General features: G+C 44.3%; 1 pseudogene; it reads left to right on the top strand.

The window, feature by feature from the left end:
• The window catches only part of LOC141100377 (uncharacterized), a 51,341-nt pseudogene extending 32,525 nt beyond the window's left edge, over positions 1 to 18,816 (top strand).
• The last annotated feature ends 328 nt before the right edge of the window (positions 18,817 to 19,144 follow it).

The raw sequence follows: 19,144 nt of genomic DNA, 5'->3' as shown, positions 1-19,144 counted from the left end.
ACACATCATCTTCAACACAGCCTGCTGACGCTTACCACTAGCTGTTCGATAGTGGGTCACCTCGTGTGCAACACTGGCAGCTGCGGATGGAGTGCTCGTGTGACTGCGCTCTGTGGATGAGCTTTTGCTTCTGGAAGAGGAGGAGGAGGAGGGTCGAACGCCTACAGCCAACTGTTTCCTATACCGTGGGCTAGGCAGCACTGTCCCACGGCCGCTGTCCCCTGTGGACCCTGCATCCACCACATTAACCACGTGCTCAGTGATGGACACGTAACGACCCTTGCCATGCCTACTGGACCATGCATCTGTTGTGAGGTGCACCTTTCCACTCACCGATTGCTTGAGTGCATGGACAATGCGGTCTTTCACATGCAGGTGGAGGGCTGGGATGGCTTTTCGAGAAAAGAAGTGCCGACTGGGTAGGTCATAGTGTGGTACTGCGTAGGCCATGAGCTCACGGAAAGCTTCACTTTCAACCAACCGGTAGGGGGTAATCTCTAATGAGATTAATTTGGCAATGTGGGCGTTCAAACACAGTGTTCGCAAATGAGAGGATGAGTACTTTGTTGTCCTACTCAGAGTCTCTGGTAGGGTGAGCTGGACTTGAGAGCTGCATATGGTGGAACTAGCGGTGGACATGGCGGACTGAGAGAGGGTTGGTGATGGTGATGGTGGTCTTGCTGATGGCCTAGATTCAGTCTTTCGTACATTATAATAACATTGTGATTCCCTGACTGCTTTGGCCATGCGATGACACCTCAACATTTGCTGCTGGTGGTGTGCTAACCGGTGGGCTTACAGTGGGGAAGCGATGTAGCGTTGCTGACTACCTTCATTCGGAGCAGGTGCACATGTGGTACGTGAGGTTTGGTAGTCCGTCCACGCTTGCAAGTGCATGGTGGTTAAATGTCTAAGCATGCAACTGGTATTCAAATTTCTCAGATTTTTCCCTCGGCTAAAGGTCTTTGCGCACTTCTTACAGATAAACTTTGCCTGATCATAAGGATTTTGTTCAAAAAAGTGCCACACTGCACTCTTCCTACTATGGAAGACATTTTGAGGCCTTGCATGCTGTGCTAATTTGACCATCTGGCCAAGCTGTCCTGCAAGTCTTTTGGTTTTTGTAACCCATTTTTGGACTGCTACGGGCCTGCCAGATAACAGCTGTTGCGATGTCGATGCCTGCTGCGGATCCTCCTCCTCCTCTTCTGAGCTATTGGCAGCGGCACCCTCTTCCCCCAATGGATGCCAATCTGGGTCAAAAACTGGTTCATCCATCACCTCCTCTTTAATTTCATGTGCACCTTCCTCTATGTCACCGTGTAAGGTGGTATGGTGTGCGGGAAGGGGCACCTGAGTTTCATCAGGGTAAGATTCTGGCTCAGTACACTGCGAGGACAATGTAGTGCTCTGAGTGAATGTACCAGCAGAAAAATTTAGCAGTGGCTGTGCATCAGTGCACTCCATGTCAGATTCATCTTGGACTGGGGAATTCACAATTTGACTTGATAACCCAGGTATGGTATGTGAAAAGAGCTCCATGGAGTAATCTGTAGTGTGGCCTGCCGCATCCTTCACTTTTGGTAGGGGAGAAGGACACAAGGTACGGTGTTGTTCCTGACCACAAGCCTCCACTGATGACTCAGTGCTTTTATTTTTTGAAACTTCAGAAGAGGAGGCGATAGAGCTGGATGCTGTGTCAGCAATGTAAGCCAAATATTGTTCCTGAAGCTCCGGCTTTAAAAACGGTTTACCTACTTCCGGAAAAGGAAGCCTTCGAAGCCTTGTGGAGCCAGACAATGACGCAGGCTCAACACCTCCTGCCTTAGGTGCTATTGTGCTTTTGCCACTACCATCAGATGCACCACCACCACCATCAGTACCAGCTGGCAACCCCCACCCACGATCACGGCCTCTTCCACCATACTTCCTCATTTTTGGGAAAATGTACCAAAAATACCACCAGCTATATGGTACTGTAAAACAAGGTACAAGGTGTATCTAGTATTGGGGAGAATTTGAATCTCCCTAGAGATTTTAGGAGGCTGAACTATTATCTCAGGCACACTATAGATTACACCTCAATTTAACAGGCTGAAATTGGCTGGTGTATGACAAAGTGCAAGGTGTATATAGTATTGGGGAGAATTTGACTCTTCCTAGAGATTTTAGGAGGCAGAACTATTATCTCAGGCCCACTATAGATTACACCTCAATTTAACAGGCTGAAATTGGCTGGTGTATGACAAAGTTCAAGGTGTATATAGTATTGGGGAGAATTTGACTCTCCCTAGATATTTTAGGAGGCTGAATTATTATCTCAGGGCCACTATAGATTACACCTCAATTTAACAGGCTGAAATTGGCTGGTGTATGACAAAGTACAAGGTGTATATAGTATTGGGAGAATTTGAATCTCCCTAGAGATTTTAGGAGGCTGACAATGATGCTCTCAGTCCAAGTATGGCAGCAGGCAGCCTAATAAGCAGGACTGCTGCATACAAATGTGTGGAAAAATGAACGCTTGTTAACTGCAGAAAAGAGGAAGAAAAGTATTTTTGCTTTCAAAAAGCAGTTTGCACAGCAGTGTGCAAACAGCATTGCAGCTATCAGGGTGCCTTATAAGGCAGCCTAATAACCAACAGAGCTGATGCACAAAAATTTAGGCTCCCCTGTCACTGCACACAAACTGTTGTGTTGTACAGTGAAAATTGCTACCAGCAGAAGCAGTTTTTTTGTTCTTCTTCCCTGCCTAACGCTCTCCCTAAGGCTACTTTCACACTTCAGTTTTCCAACTTCAGGCACGATGCGGCGAAAAGTGTAAAAACCGGATCCGGTGCCTGTTGCCACCGGGTCCGTTTTTTTCCCCATAGAGTTTCATTATCACCGCATTGCGCCGGATGCCTATGCGGCGTATCCGGTTTTTGCCGAATCCGGTAAAAATAGCCTGTCCGGCATCTGAAAAAAATGTTTCATGTAACATTTTTTGTCTGCGGTTAAAAACCGGATGACGCCGGATCCGGCGGCATCCGTTTTTTTGTATAATGGTAGCCTATGGGCGCCTGATCCGGCGGCATCCAGTTTTTGCCTGATTCCGGCACCAGATCCGGTTTTTGGACTGAGCATGCTCAAAAAAGTATCAAATTTTGAGAAAAACACCTGCCAATCTCCACCCCCCCTATAGGAAAGGTAGAGGGCATTCATCCTGTCACACTGAATGCAGAGGAGGAAGAGCTACTGACTGGATTTCATCCACACAGCCTCTGGATTTGCCAGATAGCCACCAACCCTCTGGATTTGCCAGCCAGACATCCACCACCTACCAACCAACTGGATTTGCCAGCCAAAAACACTATATTGGACATCCATCCAGCAGGAGTTTGAGTGTGAGTTTCAACATTTCCTTGCAAGCATAATAGTTTTTTATTATATTTCTGTACACTTCTGTCTGCCTGTCCTTGATTCACACAATCCACTGCACCTACTGGAAAAACGTCGACCGCCAAATTGGAAAACCCAAGTGATGGCTATTTCAATATGGCACCCACTGCTGGTACCATGCCTTTCCACAGTACCACCAGCAGGTCCTTGCTGGGACCCCACCACTGCCACGGCTCCCCCCCTGCCGCTGCTACTGCTGGACATGCTGCTGTTGTTTCCCCTCCCCTGCCAGATCTGCCGATGCTTGCCCACCCATCCCCATCACAGGCGCCAGGAGACTGTGGCTTGCGGCCTTTTCACAGGTCACAAGCTGCTGTCTTTCCTGCTGACTTGTCGCCACCATGACCCCCACAACCGCCACTGGACCCCTCTGCCGCAGAACCCCCACCACTGCCGTCACTGCTGGCCACCACGCTGGAGTCCCATGCTGGACCTCCCGCTGCCTGCCCACCATGTATATGTATGTACAGTGGGGAAAAAAAGTATTTAGTCAGTCAGCAATAGTGCAAGTTCCACCACTTAAAAAGATGAGAGGCGTCTGTAATTTACATCATAGGTAGACCTCAACTATGGGAGACAAACTGAGAAAAAAAAATCCAGAAAATCACATTGTCTGTTTTTTTTTCAATTTATTTGCATATTATGGTGGAAAATAAGTATTTGGTCAGAAACAAAATTTCATCTCATTACTTTGTGATATATCCTTTGTTGGCAATGACAGAGGTCAAACGTTTTCTGTAAGTCTTCACAAGGTTGCCACACACTGTTGTTGGTATGTTGGCCCATTCCTCCATGCAGATCTCCTCTAGAGCAGTGATGTTTTTGGCTTTTCGCTTGGCAACACGGACTTTCAACTCCCTCCAAAGGTTTTCTATAGGGTTGAGATCTGGAGACTGGCTAGGCCACTCCAGGACCTTGAAATGCTTCTTACGAAGCCACTCCTTCGTTGCCCTGGCGGTGTGCTTTGGATCATTGTCATGTTGAAAGACCCAGCCACGTTTCATCTTCAATGCCCTTGCTGATGGAAGGAGGTTTGCACTCAAAATCTCACGATACATGGCCCCATTCATTCTTTCATGTACCCGGATCAGTCGTCCTGGCCCCTTTGCAGAGAAACAGCCCCAAAGCATGATGTTTCCACCACCATGCTTTACAGTAGGTATGGTGTTTGATGGATGCAACTCAGTATTCTTTTTCCTCCAAACACGACAAGTTGTGTTTCTACCAAACAGTTCCAGTTTGGTTTCATCAGACCATAGGACATTCTCCCAAAACTCCTCTGGATCATCCAAATGCTCTCTAGCAAACTTCAGACGGGCCCGGACATGTACAGGCTTAAGCAGTGGGACACGTCTGGCACTGCAGGATCTGAGTCCATGGTGGCGTAGTGTGTTACTTATGGTAGGCCTTGTTACATTGGTCCCAGCTCTCTGCAGTTCATTCACTAGGTCCCCCCACGTGGTTCTGGGATTTTTGCTCACCGTTCTTGTGATCATTCTGACCCCACGGGGTGGGATTTTGCGTGGAGCACCAGATCGAGGGAGATTATCAGTGGTCTTGTATGTCTTCCATTTTCTAATTATTGCTCCCACAGTTGATTTCTTCACTCAAGCTGGTTGGCTATTGCAGATTCAGTCTTCCCAGCCTGGTGCAGGGCTACAATTTTGTTTCTGGTGTCCTTTGACAGCTCTTTGGTCTTCACCATAGTGGAGTTTGGAGTCAGACTGTTTGAGGGTGTGCACAGGTGTCTTTTTATACTGATAACAAGTTTAAACAGGTGCCATTACTACAGGTAATGAGTGGAGGAAAGAGGAGACTCTTAAAGAAGAAGTTACAGGTCTGTGAGAGCCAGAAATCTTGATTGCTTGTTTCTGACCAAATACTTATTTTCCACCATAATATGCAAATAAAATGAAAAAAAAACAGACAATGTGATTTTCTGGATTTTTTTTCTCAGTTTGTCTCCCATAGTTGAGGTCTACCTATGATGTAAATTACAGACGCCTCTCATCTTTTTAAGTGGTGGAACTTGCACTATTGCTGACTGACTAAATACTTTTTTTCCCCACTGTATATACACACACACACACACGTACGTTAATGTTGTTCTTACATTGTACTAGTGTTTTTAAAAGGTTACAGCTGTGTTCATCAGTGTGGGGAGGGATTTTAATTATGAAGGACAGTGTGATGTAGTTTGCAAGGTAATACTTGGTTGAGTGTGTGTATTTATGTGTAAATACTGTAGGGAGGGGTACCGTATATACTCGTGTATACGCAGGGATTTTCAGCCCATTTTTTGGGCTTAAAGTCCCCCTCTTGACTTATACATGGGTCATATACCTGTGGGTTAGAGGGGGAGTGGGGGTGTCACAGATCATACTTACCAGTCCTGCTGCCGTATCTGTAGCCTTGCTCCCTTCTCCACTGTCTCCCTTCCTGTCTTCAGCGGTAGCGTGGTACCGCTCATTACCATTCATGAATCTATGCGATGTGAGTATAGCAATATTCACCTCTCCTGGGTCCATCGCTGCTCACTGCATCCTGTGTAAGTGGTGTTTAGACAGCAGGGGGTGCGGTGACGTGATAAGTGCGTACCACCCCTATGCGGGCTGAACAGTCACTGACACAAGAAGTGGCAGACAGCGGCGATGGACCCACAAGAGGTTATTTTTTTTTAAAAATTTTTTGGGCAGCATATGGGGGCATATTCAATGGAGCAGCATATGGGGGCATAGTCTATGGATTTCACCCTTGGCTTATACACAAGTCAATAAGTGTAACCATTTTTTTTGGCCTAAATTAGGGTGGTCGGCTTATACACGGGGCGGCTTATACACGAGTATATACGGATTAAGTTGTTAGAATTTTTGCGGTGATTGGTTGTCCAAGCTGCATTTTATAGGGTGGTGAGAGTGGAATTCAAAATATCTTATTTTTTACATTTTTCTTTCTTTTGCTTTATTTTAAAAATCATTGTTGCACACATAACAAATATTAACTACATCGTGCTTGTTTCATGCAGGAAGTTGCCCAGGCTACCACTGCCAAACCTTGTGTGAACCCATTTCAACCCATAATGTAAGTATTAAGGCCTGAATGCTTTAAATATGGTTTGTGTTGTAGGTAACAATTATTTGCACTTACAGATTTTCGGCCAGACATGTCTTCTTCTGGGAGCCCTCCCTCACATCGCCAGCGAAATGAGGTACATATGTTTAATTTTTTTTTTTACAGAACATTCTTGGTTCACATAACCCTATATTTGCATTCTTGTTTAATAGGAAGCTGAACCAGAGGGTCTCTCAGATGGAGATGGACGTAGCGGAGAAATGCCTGTAGTGGGCTCCCCGAGTGTAAGTATCTTTGCATGCATTGCACTAAAAGATCTTCAGACACTTCACTGGACTCAAAAAACAGGTCAACATAACAGCATTTAATTTTCCTTTTCTTGTTGTTTTTTCATTAAAGGCTTCTGATTCTGTGTCTCGTCGGAGAGTTCCTCAAAGTGCCTCCCAGAGTCGTCGGCAACCACGTCGGGGCGGTCGCCAAAGAGTAAGTAATTTTTTGTGGTCTTTTGTAAGGTTTGTACTTAATGCTGTGATTGTTATGTCTACCTTTTTTGTTTTTAAACAGGCTTCAGAGCGTGCTCGCGATTCAGACAGTGAGGAGGGGGCTATTGATGTTGACCTCCTCATTGATATGGTGAAAGATCGTGAGCCGCTATGGAATATGGCTGACCGCTTCCATGCGGATGCTAGTGTTACTAAACGACTCTGGGAGGAGGTGTGCCAGGCTGTGGTACATAACTGGGAGGAACTCCATTATCGGGCACATAAAGAAAAGCGTAAATATTCACATTTCAGTAATGTTTCCGGGTGTATTGTGCTTGATGCTAACCATTTTGTGTTTTCACTTTTCAGGGGAAAGAGTTCAGTTGCGGTGGCGGTCAATGTGGGATCGCTTCAAGAAGGAGTTCAACAAAGAGATACAGGCTCCCAGTGGATCAGGAGGACGCAGGAGCCGCTATAAATATGCCCAGGCCCTGGCATTCCTCCGATCAACTATGGTGACAAGAAGGTAAACATTCCTACCAGAAGTTACTAAATAAAACTGTTAAAATGTGTACCCTTTTTTTTCAGTCAGGCCTAATCAATAGCATGACATTAATGTCATTTTTTTGTCTACTTTTTTCAACAGCACCTTTAGCAGCACGCGGGAGCCTGCATTGAACCCTTCTGGAGCAATCCCCCAGGAGGCCGTCACCGGGGACCACGACATACCCAACCCCTCTGCACCCTCCCTGCCTTCCCTTGTGTGTAATCCCTCAGCCCCATCAACCTCTGCTGGAGCATCTGTGCAGGCTTCATTACATGAAGCTGCTGTTGATGAGGTAGGTATTCCTTTACCTCACCCCTCTGACACAGCTGCCCTCTATAGAACACCTGCGTCAGCGTCAGCGGGGTCAGGAAAGGCAGTTTGCTACGGAGTTTTTGAATCTACATGCATCCTTTCAAAACGCTATGAAAGTCATGACCCAGCAAATATCTGCTGGGTTCAATCTTGTTAGTCGAGAGGTGCATGATTTAAGTACACGTGTTGAAAGGATGCATTTAGATGCAAATAAAGCACCGCATCATTCTTTTTTCAAAGCTGTAATTGAGAGCCTTGACAACCTAACTCCTGAACAGCAGCTGCATGTAATGCAGGCCTGCCAGGTGGCCTTAGCACAGGTGACATCAGTAGCCCCTACAACCGGCCCAGTAGTTGCTCCAGGCCTTGTCCTTCCTACCCCTCCTGTACCATACTATTTTACCCAGTACCAACCTCCTGCCCCTTTCCAGTCTCCTTCCACGTACCAGTTCCCAACCGCATCCGTGCCTCCACTCCCTTCCCAACCTACACTCCCTTCCCAACCTACACTCACTTCCCAACCTACACTTCCTGCCCAATACATCCAGTCTCCTTCCACATCCCAAATTCAACCGTCCGTAATCAACACCCACAGTTTTGTTTCCCCCAGTCTACTGTTTTCTCCACTCCTTCACCTGCTTTATCCACCCCTTCACCTTCTTTCTCCATTCCTATACCTTGTCCTTTGGTCTCTGAACCCTCACAAACTCCATCCTCCCACACTAACGCCGTTGTTGAAGTGGTCCAAACTGAGTTCCCCTCCAATACTATTTCCGCTACACATTACACAAATCTTTAAGGTGTTTTTTTCACCAAAAAGTTTTCTCCAAAAAATATTCTGAAAGAAAAAATTTCAGCTAAAGTTGATAAAAAATAAATTTTTTTTGAAGTCAATAAATTCTATTGTGTTTCATTTACTGTTGAATATTAAATGTCTATGTATAAAACTGAATGAGTGTGTGGGCATGTGAGTGTGTGTGAGTATGTGAGTGTGAGTGAGTTAGTGTGGGAGAGTAAGGCCGGTTTCACATTAGCGCTTTTTAAGCGCACGCACGGCCGGGGTTAGCTCCGCCCCCGAGCCGGCTCTCTGCCCGGCGTGCCCGCCCCTTGCTTGTAGCGCCGCCTACTAGCGGACAGCGGCGCCTGCGATCGGCGCACCCTATCTTTAGCATAGGGTGCGCAGATCGTGCGCAGGCCGTGCGCTAGTTGCGCTTTGACCTGCGCTGCGCACTTTTGACGGTGCGCCGTGCGCGCCAAAATCCGAAAAGTTTGATTTTGGCGCGCACGGCGCACCGTCAAAAGTGCGCAGCGCAGGTCAAAGCGCAACTAGCGCAAGGCCCGCGCACGATCTGCGCACCCTATGCTAAAGATAGGGTGCGCTGATCGCAGGCGCCGCTGTCCGCTAGTAGGCGGCGCTACAAGCAAGGGGCGGGCACGCCGGGCAGAGAGCCGGCTCAGGGGCGGAGCTACCCCCGGCCGTGCGTGCGCTTAAAAAGCGCTAATGTGAAACCGGCCTTAGCGAGTGTGTAAGAGTACGTGTGAGTATGTGAGTGTGTGTGCAAGCACGTGTATGAGTAAACGTACATGTGTGTGGTGGTGGGGGGAGGCCTGTACTGTGGAAGGTCCTTGGATCACCAGCGGGTGTCACATTGGCATACCCATCACTGGGGTAGTTTAATATGGTGGTCGGCGTAGTGCCGGTCAGGTACTATGTAAGAATTGTTAAAAAAAAGAACATTTTTTTTTTTTATAAAGGGACAAAGAGGTCAATAATATCGTAGAAATCACCAACCCCATCCTCCCTCCATAATACCGCTGTATAGCCCCTACATTATTTTCTACACCCCACACTACATGAATTTGTAGAAAGTTTTTAAATAAATGATTCCTCTTTAGCTTTATTGTCAGGAATTTCATAGTTTAGAATACTTTGGGTAAAAAAAAGGTAGTAAAAGAATTTAGAATACTGTTACAAAGGTACAATACTTTGACAAAATGCAAGGTAACAAGGTACAATAACTTTACCCCCAAAAATTGTACAGTACAACAAGGTACAAAATTGGTTTTGAAATCTCAAACCATGTCATCCTGCCATTCAACTCTACCTTCAGGTGACATAAAGTACTCGGCAAATGTGTCCCTCATTCTGGATACTGCTAGAGTACTTCGCACATTAACAGTACGATAATCATGCAATGTGGTTTCGACATCATTGTCTTCTATGGCAATCTGTTCCTTAGTAATAACAAAATTGTGTAGGACAACACATGCTTTTACCACCTCATCCACATTTTCAGTTTTCAAGTTAATTGCGGTCAACAGAACTCTCCATTTTGCTGTAAGAATTCCAAAAGAACACTCCACCATCCTCCGTGCTCGTGTCAGTCGATAGTTGAACACTCTTTTTGTTGGTATCAAGTCTCTGCTCGCATACGGCTTGAGCAGGTGTTCTGACAGTTGAAACACTTCATTACCTATGCAGACAAATGGCAGTGGTGGCGCAGAAGTTTGAGGAAGTGGTCTTGGAGGTGGGAATTGAAATGTGTTTCCATACAAATTACGGCCCATTGCTGAAATTTTAAAAACTTGTGAGTCATTGGAGCGTCCATAGACCCCAATATCCACCGCTATAAATTTGTGCTTGGCGTCTGCAATCGCCATCAGGACTATAGAGAAATATTTTTTATAATTAAAAAATTCAGATCCTGATCCAGCTGGTTTTGTGATCCTGATGTGCTTGCCATCAACTGCACCCAGGCAATTCGGAAACTGACAGATGCTGTAAAATTGGTCAGCTATTTCTAGCCACCTCTCTGTTGTGGGCTGTGGGATAAACTCTTCATATAGACTGTCCCACAATGCGCGGCATGTGTACTTGATGATACCTGATAATGTTGAAATCCAAATCCTATACTGGTAATGTAGTGAGGAAAGGGATTCGCCTGTTGCAAGGAATCTGTGGGAAAAGTCAAAAACAATAATTAATGCAAAATAACAGCAACAACAGGAGGAGACACTTTTCCAGTATACTGAAGTCTGCTTTGGAGGAGAAACAATAAAAATTGGCTTACCGGAGAGTGACCATCAAACGCTCCGGTGGTGAGATGGAGAAGCAGCAGTAGGTGTCACGTCTCCGGATCACTTCTGCAACCCTGTCCAGCAAAAAAACAAAAGTTTCCACTTTCATCCTTGTATAATGCAAAAACTTCTCTGGATTTCCTTGCAACGCCAAATATAACGTTGCAAAGACTCCCAGTGTCATCCTCTGTGCGGTTATAGGGTGAATCCAGAAATGACGTTGGCGCAGACGCGTTATACGCTGCCTTTGTCGCTCCTTCTCCATGACAACTGCTGCCAAAGAATTGGCCTCAAAAGTAAAATCAATGTAAGCCTGCACGATGTTTCCAATAATACCTTCCATCTTGCTCCAAAACAACAACCTCTCAACAGGGTGTAAAGCCAAGGTATATATAGGTTTTCCTTTGAATACCACTAGCCATTGGTGGCTTTTGGGCATTTTTAAAAAACAAGATACAGCAAAAAACGGCCGAAACAGATGGAAAAACTGATGCACCAGTTCCGTTTTTTTGCTGGATCCGGCCACCGGATTATGCCGGATCCGGCAAAAAAACGGAACCGGTGCATCAGTTTTTCACATTTTATGCCGGATCCGGTGATGCGGCACTGCGCCGCATCGTGCCTGATAGAAAAAAAACTGAAGTGTGAAAGTAGCCTTATTCAGAATCAGCAGCAGCAACCTATCCCTCCCTATGCTAAGATCGGCAGAAGTAAGATGGCGGTCGACGTGCATGCCCTTTTATAGCCCCTGTGACGCCACACAAAGCAAGCCAATCACTTGCATGCCCTTCTCAAAGATGGTAGTGACCGCTGCCCATGTCATCGCGTTGCCCACAGTGTGCATCCTCCATCATTGGCTGAAAAAGAGCGCTAGAAGCATAATTTGAAACGCGACTTTGGCGCTCTGGTCGCCGACCTCATGGCCGACTTCACGCTATGGTCGGGTTTCGTTTCATGAAACCCGACTTTAGCAAAAGTCGGCGACTTATGAATTTCGCTCAACTCTATTGGTTGGTAGTTAATGAGGAAGGGGTTTCAGGGAAAGGGTCTACAGGGGAAAGGGCAACAAATTGAAGGATTGGATCAGGGATGGCAGTGGAGACATTGGGGATAGATGACAAAGTGGAATCATGGGATTCGATAGACAAACTGGAATGAACAGACAGAGACACAAGGGAAGGTAGTGACAAATTGGTAGGTGAGGTTGGAGGTGGTGGGTTCAAGGTGGGCATATTTTTTTGGCTCCTGGTTTTAGTCCTGATGCCTGATTTTTTTTCTGGACTTCGCTTTTCTTGGCCGAGTGGGAGTTCTGGGCTCTGTAGCAGTCATCTGGCATGGTGCTGGACTGGGCCGTATTGTGAATACTGCTGGCTGCAGGGGTGCTGTAGTGGGCAGGGGTGCTGGAATGGGCAGGGGTGCTGGACTGGGCAGGGGTGCTGGACTGGGCACGGGTGGTGAACTGGGCAGCATCGTTTATCCTGCTGGCTGCATGGCTGCTGGACTCTGGAGCATGGTGGATGCTGCCTGCTGCAGGGTTGAAGGACTTGGCAGAGTGGTTGCTCGGTGAACTGAAGGTGGTGGCGGATAGTTCGGTGCTGTGGGAGCTGGATAGTAGATTGGCTACTGGTAATATCCTCCGGCCTGTTGATTGTAGGATTGTGACTGCTGCTGGGACTGCTGCTGCTGCTGTAATGGGTGGCTGTAAGCAACCTGGCAGGCCTGCATGATGTTCAGCTGGAATTGAGGCATAAGGTTTTCCGACATGCTCCGCTCAATTGCAGAAAAAAAATGTCGCACCTGTCTCTCAAGGTCGCCTTCCAGACAGTCAAGGCATGTGTTGACTTCCTTGAACCCACTCTTCACTTTGTCAGCAAATCAACCTAATCCCATCCTGGAAGACCAACATTAATTGCAGAAACTCGGGCATGCCTGACCTCTCCCAGGCCCTCTGCCGCTGACGAGAAGACCCAGCAAAAGCAGAGGCAGAGGGCTGTGAGAGGGGAAAACCTGAAGGACCGGCTGCCACTTCCCCAGCCTATAAAGCCTGCAAGGTTGCTCCATCGCCGGTGGATGACTGGGACTGCGTCTGTTCAGTGACTGTTGGATTGCTACTTCAACCGAGGATGATCCGGGTTCTGTGGTGCTGCCCCAGGTTCTGTGTGGAAAAGAGAAAAACAATAGTGCAAAAATCAAGGTTGTGTTGTGCTGCTCCTGGTTCTGTGTGTGGAAAAAAATTAAACATTAGTGAAAAGAAAAAAAAAATTATATACTTACGTTCGCTGAGCCAGAACAGGCCTCAGAAAAGCAAGGTCCCAGTGGTACTTGTATTTGCAGAACCATGCAGCAGATCCACTTTGAACCCAAACCTCCTCTCTCATTTCCTTGTTGAAGTGGTCCTTTATCAAGCGCCTATGGATTTTGATTCACATGAAGGGAAAAAAAAATTAGAAAACAATGCTTATCCATTCACAGGTTCACTGCCAGTCCAGACCACATTGCAATACTTACCAAAATCAGTTCTGGCTCACGGCATGGCACAGTCCCAACCAGGCAGCAGCAATGTTGCCACTTCTTCCCAGAGCCATCGAATCACCACATTGTGGGAGTGCTGACGGTCACGGGTGTCCCACATCAGTATTCGCTCTTGCAAATGAATAAGTTGCTCGTTGTCTGTGTCGAGTGTGGCTTCTTCCCATTGTGAAACCTATAGATAAAACAGAAAAAAAGAATTTTAAGTAAAACTGAAAAAAAATTGTATTACAACTCTGATGAAAGGAATGCATAAACCCCGTCTTTCCTCCTGAGACACATGAGCACATGGGAAGAATCCTCTCCACTGGACTACTCCTGCTCTTCATTACTGCCAGGTTCCTGTAAAGAAATTAAATGATTTAACACATGTGGAGTATTGCCAGTCAATACATACCAATCAGTGTAACAAATGTGATTACATAATCTTTGTCAGGTCCACCCTGGGAAGAAGTCTGTTATTCACTTGAGGACATTTTGAAGAGCAGGCAGCAGTCAAGTGAAACACTACAGAAAAGAACAGAAGAAAAATTAAACTTGTAAAGATCCAAAAACAATGTACAGGCAGTAGTCCAACACGGCAGCAGTCAGCAGAGGCCAGGGACAGACGGCAGCAACAGGAGACAACCACAGCACCAGGAGACGAAATGGAGAAAACTGCTGCACCAGGAAACACCCACTGCGCCAGAGAGAATCGGCCAGTCTACAAGGAACAGAAAAAGCATTCAGAGAGACAGACATTTCCAAAGCTTCTATACTTACATAGACAGTGTTGTCCTCACCACGACAGAAAGCTGCACCAGGAGACGAACTGGAGAAACCCACTGCACCAGGAGCCAACCAGGAGCCAACCACTGTACCAGACCACTCGACATGTCTTAAAGTAAATAGAAAAAAAATTTAGTACAAACAGCAGTGAGGGAGGATGACATTTTCTAAAGTTCTATACTTATATAGCCAGTGTTGTGGTATCATCCAGCGTCCAGAGAGTTATGGCCTTGCTGTGTCCACACTTCCTATTATATAGTTCTCAATTATCAGGTGGTTGAATCACTTCCTGGACCAACTCAATAAAAATGCTTGAATATAGAACGCATGTGCGTACGCATGTCCTTGCGTACGCATGCGTTCCCAGACAGTAATGCATTTATTTGACGCATGAATGCGCATATTTGAAGGACTTTTGCCGCTTCCAAAAATCCAACATGATGCGTTCACTGTACCCTGTCGCACACCGAAAAACAACGCATGCGTACACTGACGCATGTGAACTGGTGCAAATGCATGCCTCTGCGTACACCATGTTAAAGATAGGGAAACATGATGCATACAGATTGCAGCAGATGAAACGCTGTGCAAACAGACGCAAATGTGAAACCAGCCTAACACAGCACAGTAGAACTGCATTTTTGTCCTTGCAATCACATTTGCTGCAGCTCTCACAGCTCTGCTATATTGCAACATTTGCCATCTGTGTAATGGAAGCTGAAGCACTATGAGAGGAAAACAGCAGATGATTTCAGTGCTGTCTATGTGTCAGTTATAATCATACGTAACTCTGCAATGAGATCAGGAGAGCAGCCATTACACTTCACACTGGGAACCCCTCCTATTAGTAAAATTAAACTGTGAAGTCAGATTATGATGCAGATCAGTGTCTGACCCATAAATCTTAATAGCTAATTTGCATATAAGAAAAAACATGGATATCTCTGGAATAAGTCATCAGATCACAGATAATAAGATATCACTTTTTCATTTTAATCAGCTTTTTGTGACCTACATGCCCATATATATGGCTTAGGAGGGTTGATCCTACTTACAGATTCCCTTTAACTTTTACATGTGATGCTTGCTGTATTTTCACTTTTAAGGTTTCTAACATACATCTAGTAGTCCACGTTGTAGGTACTTACCAAGTTATATATAAGTAACAATACTGTATACCACAAGCATAATGTTAAAATTATTTAAAAGGGTCCTGGGAGGACAGACTCTAACTACGGCCTCTTTCACACATCCGTGTCTCCGGTGCGTGTGGTGACATTTTTACACGTATGTACATGTCAGTGTGTTTCCACGGACCATGTGTCCATGGACAAAACATGCTGACATGTCCGTTTTTTACCATCAGCATGGACGTCAAAACATCCCTACACGTGCACATGGAGAACACACATTGATGTCCCCGTGTGACACGCATTGGGAGTGGGGAAGAAGCGGTACAGTAAGTGCTCGTTCCCGGCGGCAGGTGCTGAAGACGACTCTCATCATTCTCCCCTGCTCTGCCGGCAATCGGCGCGAGCAGGTAAGAATGATGAGAGTTATATTAAAGTCAGAATGGTGACAGCAGGTGAGGCTTTTGGGACAATTACTCCCATCATCCGACACTTGCTGCCGCTAATAACAGCGACAGCAGGAGCGGATGATCGGAGTTTTCCTCAGCTGCCGTCTGCAATCTAATAAATTGAATGAAAAACCCAACGTGGGTTCCCCCCTATTTTATTGAACCAACCAGTCAAAACTCACAGCTGGGGGCTGCAACCCTCAACTGTCAGCTTCTGCAAGGTTGGTTATCAAGATTAGAGGGGTCCCCATGCTGTTTATTTTTAATTATTTAAATAAATAATTTAAAAAACGGCATGGAGTACCCCCATTTTTGACCGCCAGCCTTGCTAAAGCTGAGGGCTGGTATTCTCAGGCTGTTAAGGGGACATTGATATAGGCTCCCCTCCAGCCTAAAAATAGCAACCCGAGTATTATGTGCTTTGTGTTACTTTTATGTGCTATATAACACTCAAAAAATCATTGTAAAATGTTGCTATGTTACATTTCTGACCCATACACTATTCTGTGTTATTGGGTAATTTTTTATGATATATAACACTCCAAAAAAGGGTTAATTTTTTTGCTGGGTTACATTTCTCACCCATTCTTTATTTCTTCTTCTGGGGTACATTATGTTGTTATATAACCCTCAAAAAACTTGTTAAAAATTAATTGGTATTATATTGCTCATCCTTAAAGTATTATGTGTTCTTGGGTACATTTCATTGCTATATAATCCTGAAAAACGCTTTCAAACATGTATCAGTATTATATTGCTCATCTATACAGTATAATATATTCTTGGGTACATTTCGCAGCTATTTAACCCTAATAAAACTTGTCAATAATGTATCACTATTATATTGTTTATCCATTCAGGTTATTATGTTTTCTTGGGTGCATATTGGTGGTATACAGCCATCCAAAACATTGAAAATTTATCGGTATTATTTTGCTCACCCATACAGTATAATGTGTTCTTGGATAAATTTTGGTGGTGTCTAACCCTTCAAAAAAATTGTTCAAAAATGTATCAAGCTCTACTACTGATCCTTCCCAAATAAATGTATCAAGCTCTACTACTGATCCTTACCGAATAAACAAAATATTGTCTATATACCTTAGCCATTTTTGGATCTTGTGGACACCAGGCACTGTATCATTCTAAAACAGTTCATGTTCCAAAAATCCAAAAAACAAATTTGCATATGAGGGGGCACAGGATACCCCCATAGCAGTCCCCTGTATCTGCAAAAATATATTTTTATTGAACTTGAATGTGTTATGTCTCAGAATGAATTCCAAAAGTATGAGAAGTAAATCAGCCATAGGTTTTTCAATATTGCTGGTCTGTAAAAACCACTGTACAGCTCTTAAACAGTTACAATGATGGATGTCTCCTCGTCTGCAGTCACTGAAAGCATACCTTCACCCAAGATTACATTATCAAGTTGGCAAAGTACCGCAGGAGTGTCTTTGATGTATGATGGTAACTCTTGTACTAGTGGCTTTAGAAAATAATCAATCAAATCACACATTGCTTCACAAAGGCCACCGTTCCCTGACACTATTGGTCTTTCCGGAGGATCTATGATATTCTTGTGAATCTTGGGGATCAAGTAGAATGTTGGCAATTTAGGATGCAGATTTTTAACTATATCCATGATTTTTTGGGGATAATGCCCTGTTCAAAAGCTGTAGTTAAGATCAATACTAATTACTTTTGAAATTTAGAAGTGGGGTTATATGTTAATTGTTTATAATAATCAGAATTATGTAGTAATTTATTGGCCTGGGCTTCGTACAAATGGTTAGGTCAAAAGACAATATTGCCCCCTTTGTCCGCCATTTTGAACAGCACATCATCCCAAAGTTCCAATTCCCTCACAACCTTTTTCCCTCCAGAATTTAGGTTGGATATATGGCTAGCCATAAAAGTTCCAATCTCATTTTTCATTTTAAACCATTTTTGTAAATACCTCAATTGCTGGAACAAGAGATAATGGGGGGGGGATTTTTTGGATTTACCAAGTTGGTGTACTGGAAAGTTGCTCACCTCTGATGTATTCTCATCCAACAAAGATTGGAGAGTTTGTAGGGCCTCCTCTTCCTCTTTAGTTGGAAACAATTCATTACAATCTGATTTAAAATGTAGTTTCTGAAGAATCAATTTTCTAGCAAAGAAAAGTAAATCTTTTGTTACCGTAAACGGGTCTAGGTGAGAAGATGGAGAGAAAGTTAACCCTTTTTGTAACAAAGAAGTCTGTATATTTGTAAGATTATGTGAGGATAAGTTTATTACCTTGAGGCCATCCTCTCTGAAATTTTTATTGTGATGTTGGTTTCTCCTCCCAAATTGTCTGGTCCTAGGGCCACGTTCAAACTCTGAGATTTGGCTACCATTATCACTCATGGAAGAAACCGATTGAACAGAGTGTCTTCATGGAAAATTTCTTTTATTTAAATTTTTCCTCATCTGACAACGGAAAATTTTTCCTGTGGTAAAATCAGGCATGTCATGCTCAAATTTCTTCAGTTTATCCCGCTAATATTTTTTTCCCCATTTTTCTAGATCTTTTTCAAGATTTGCAATAGCCTCCTGAAACAACTCCAATTTCATCTCTTGTTGGAGACTCTTTTGAAGATCTAATATCTCCTCTTCTAATTTCTTCATCGACAGAGAATTTTTTTAATTGATTATTTGGATAAATTCCATAGATCATGTATTGGCTGCCTTGATCCATCTTTGTGTCAGATTGTCATCCTCTAGATCAAATGTGGGGTATACTTGTATCCTTAATCCCCTTGGCATAATTTTTTGGTCAAAGTGATTCTCCAGCGAAATCTTAGTCCACCATAATTTGTTTTTTTGTGTAATGTGTTTCTATACTTTAGAATTTCCTGGCTAGAAACAGAGATGTGGCTGGTATCTTATCCAGCACCTTTCTTAAACATGTCAGCCGCTTTGGCATGCCAGGAGGTTTCCCTGGTCTTGAAATCCATGGTAGCTCGGACTTTTCTGTTTGAACAACAGTATATTTGATGATTCTAACTAAATGTCATGATAATAAAAATAAATTCAAGACTTACTAATATTCAATAAATACAACTAAAAACCCAGGTATGTGTGAACCATAGGTAACAAAAAAGTGTTGCAAAAAACTTCTGTATAATAAAATAATCATTTTATTTGATTATTATTGTTAAAAAAAATAAAATTTTATACATATAAAAAAAGAAAGAAGGGTCCATTTTACAGCCATTTTAAAGCATTAAAGTTCCTGTCACCATTGATTTGCATTGAGATAGGGTCTGGGATCAATTTCAAGGTCAAGTTCAGATGCTGTGATATACA

Source organism: Dendrobates tinctorius, unplaced genomic scaffold (genome assembly GCF_039654945.1).
Source record: "Dendrobates tinctorius isolate UK_male_01 unplaced genomic scaffold, ASM3965494v1 ptg000011l, whole genome shotgun sequence".
Classification (NCBI taxonomy): domain Eukaryota; kingdom Metazoa; phylum Chordata; class Amphibia; order Anura; family Dendrobatidae; genus Dendrobates; species Dendrobates tinctorius.
The sequence above is the reverse complement of the archived record's forward strand: the minus strand, read 5'-3'. Positions and strand labels throughout refer to the sequence as shown.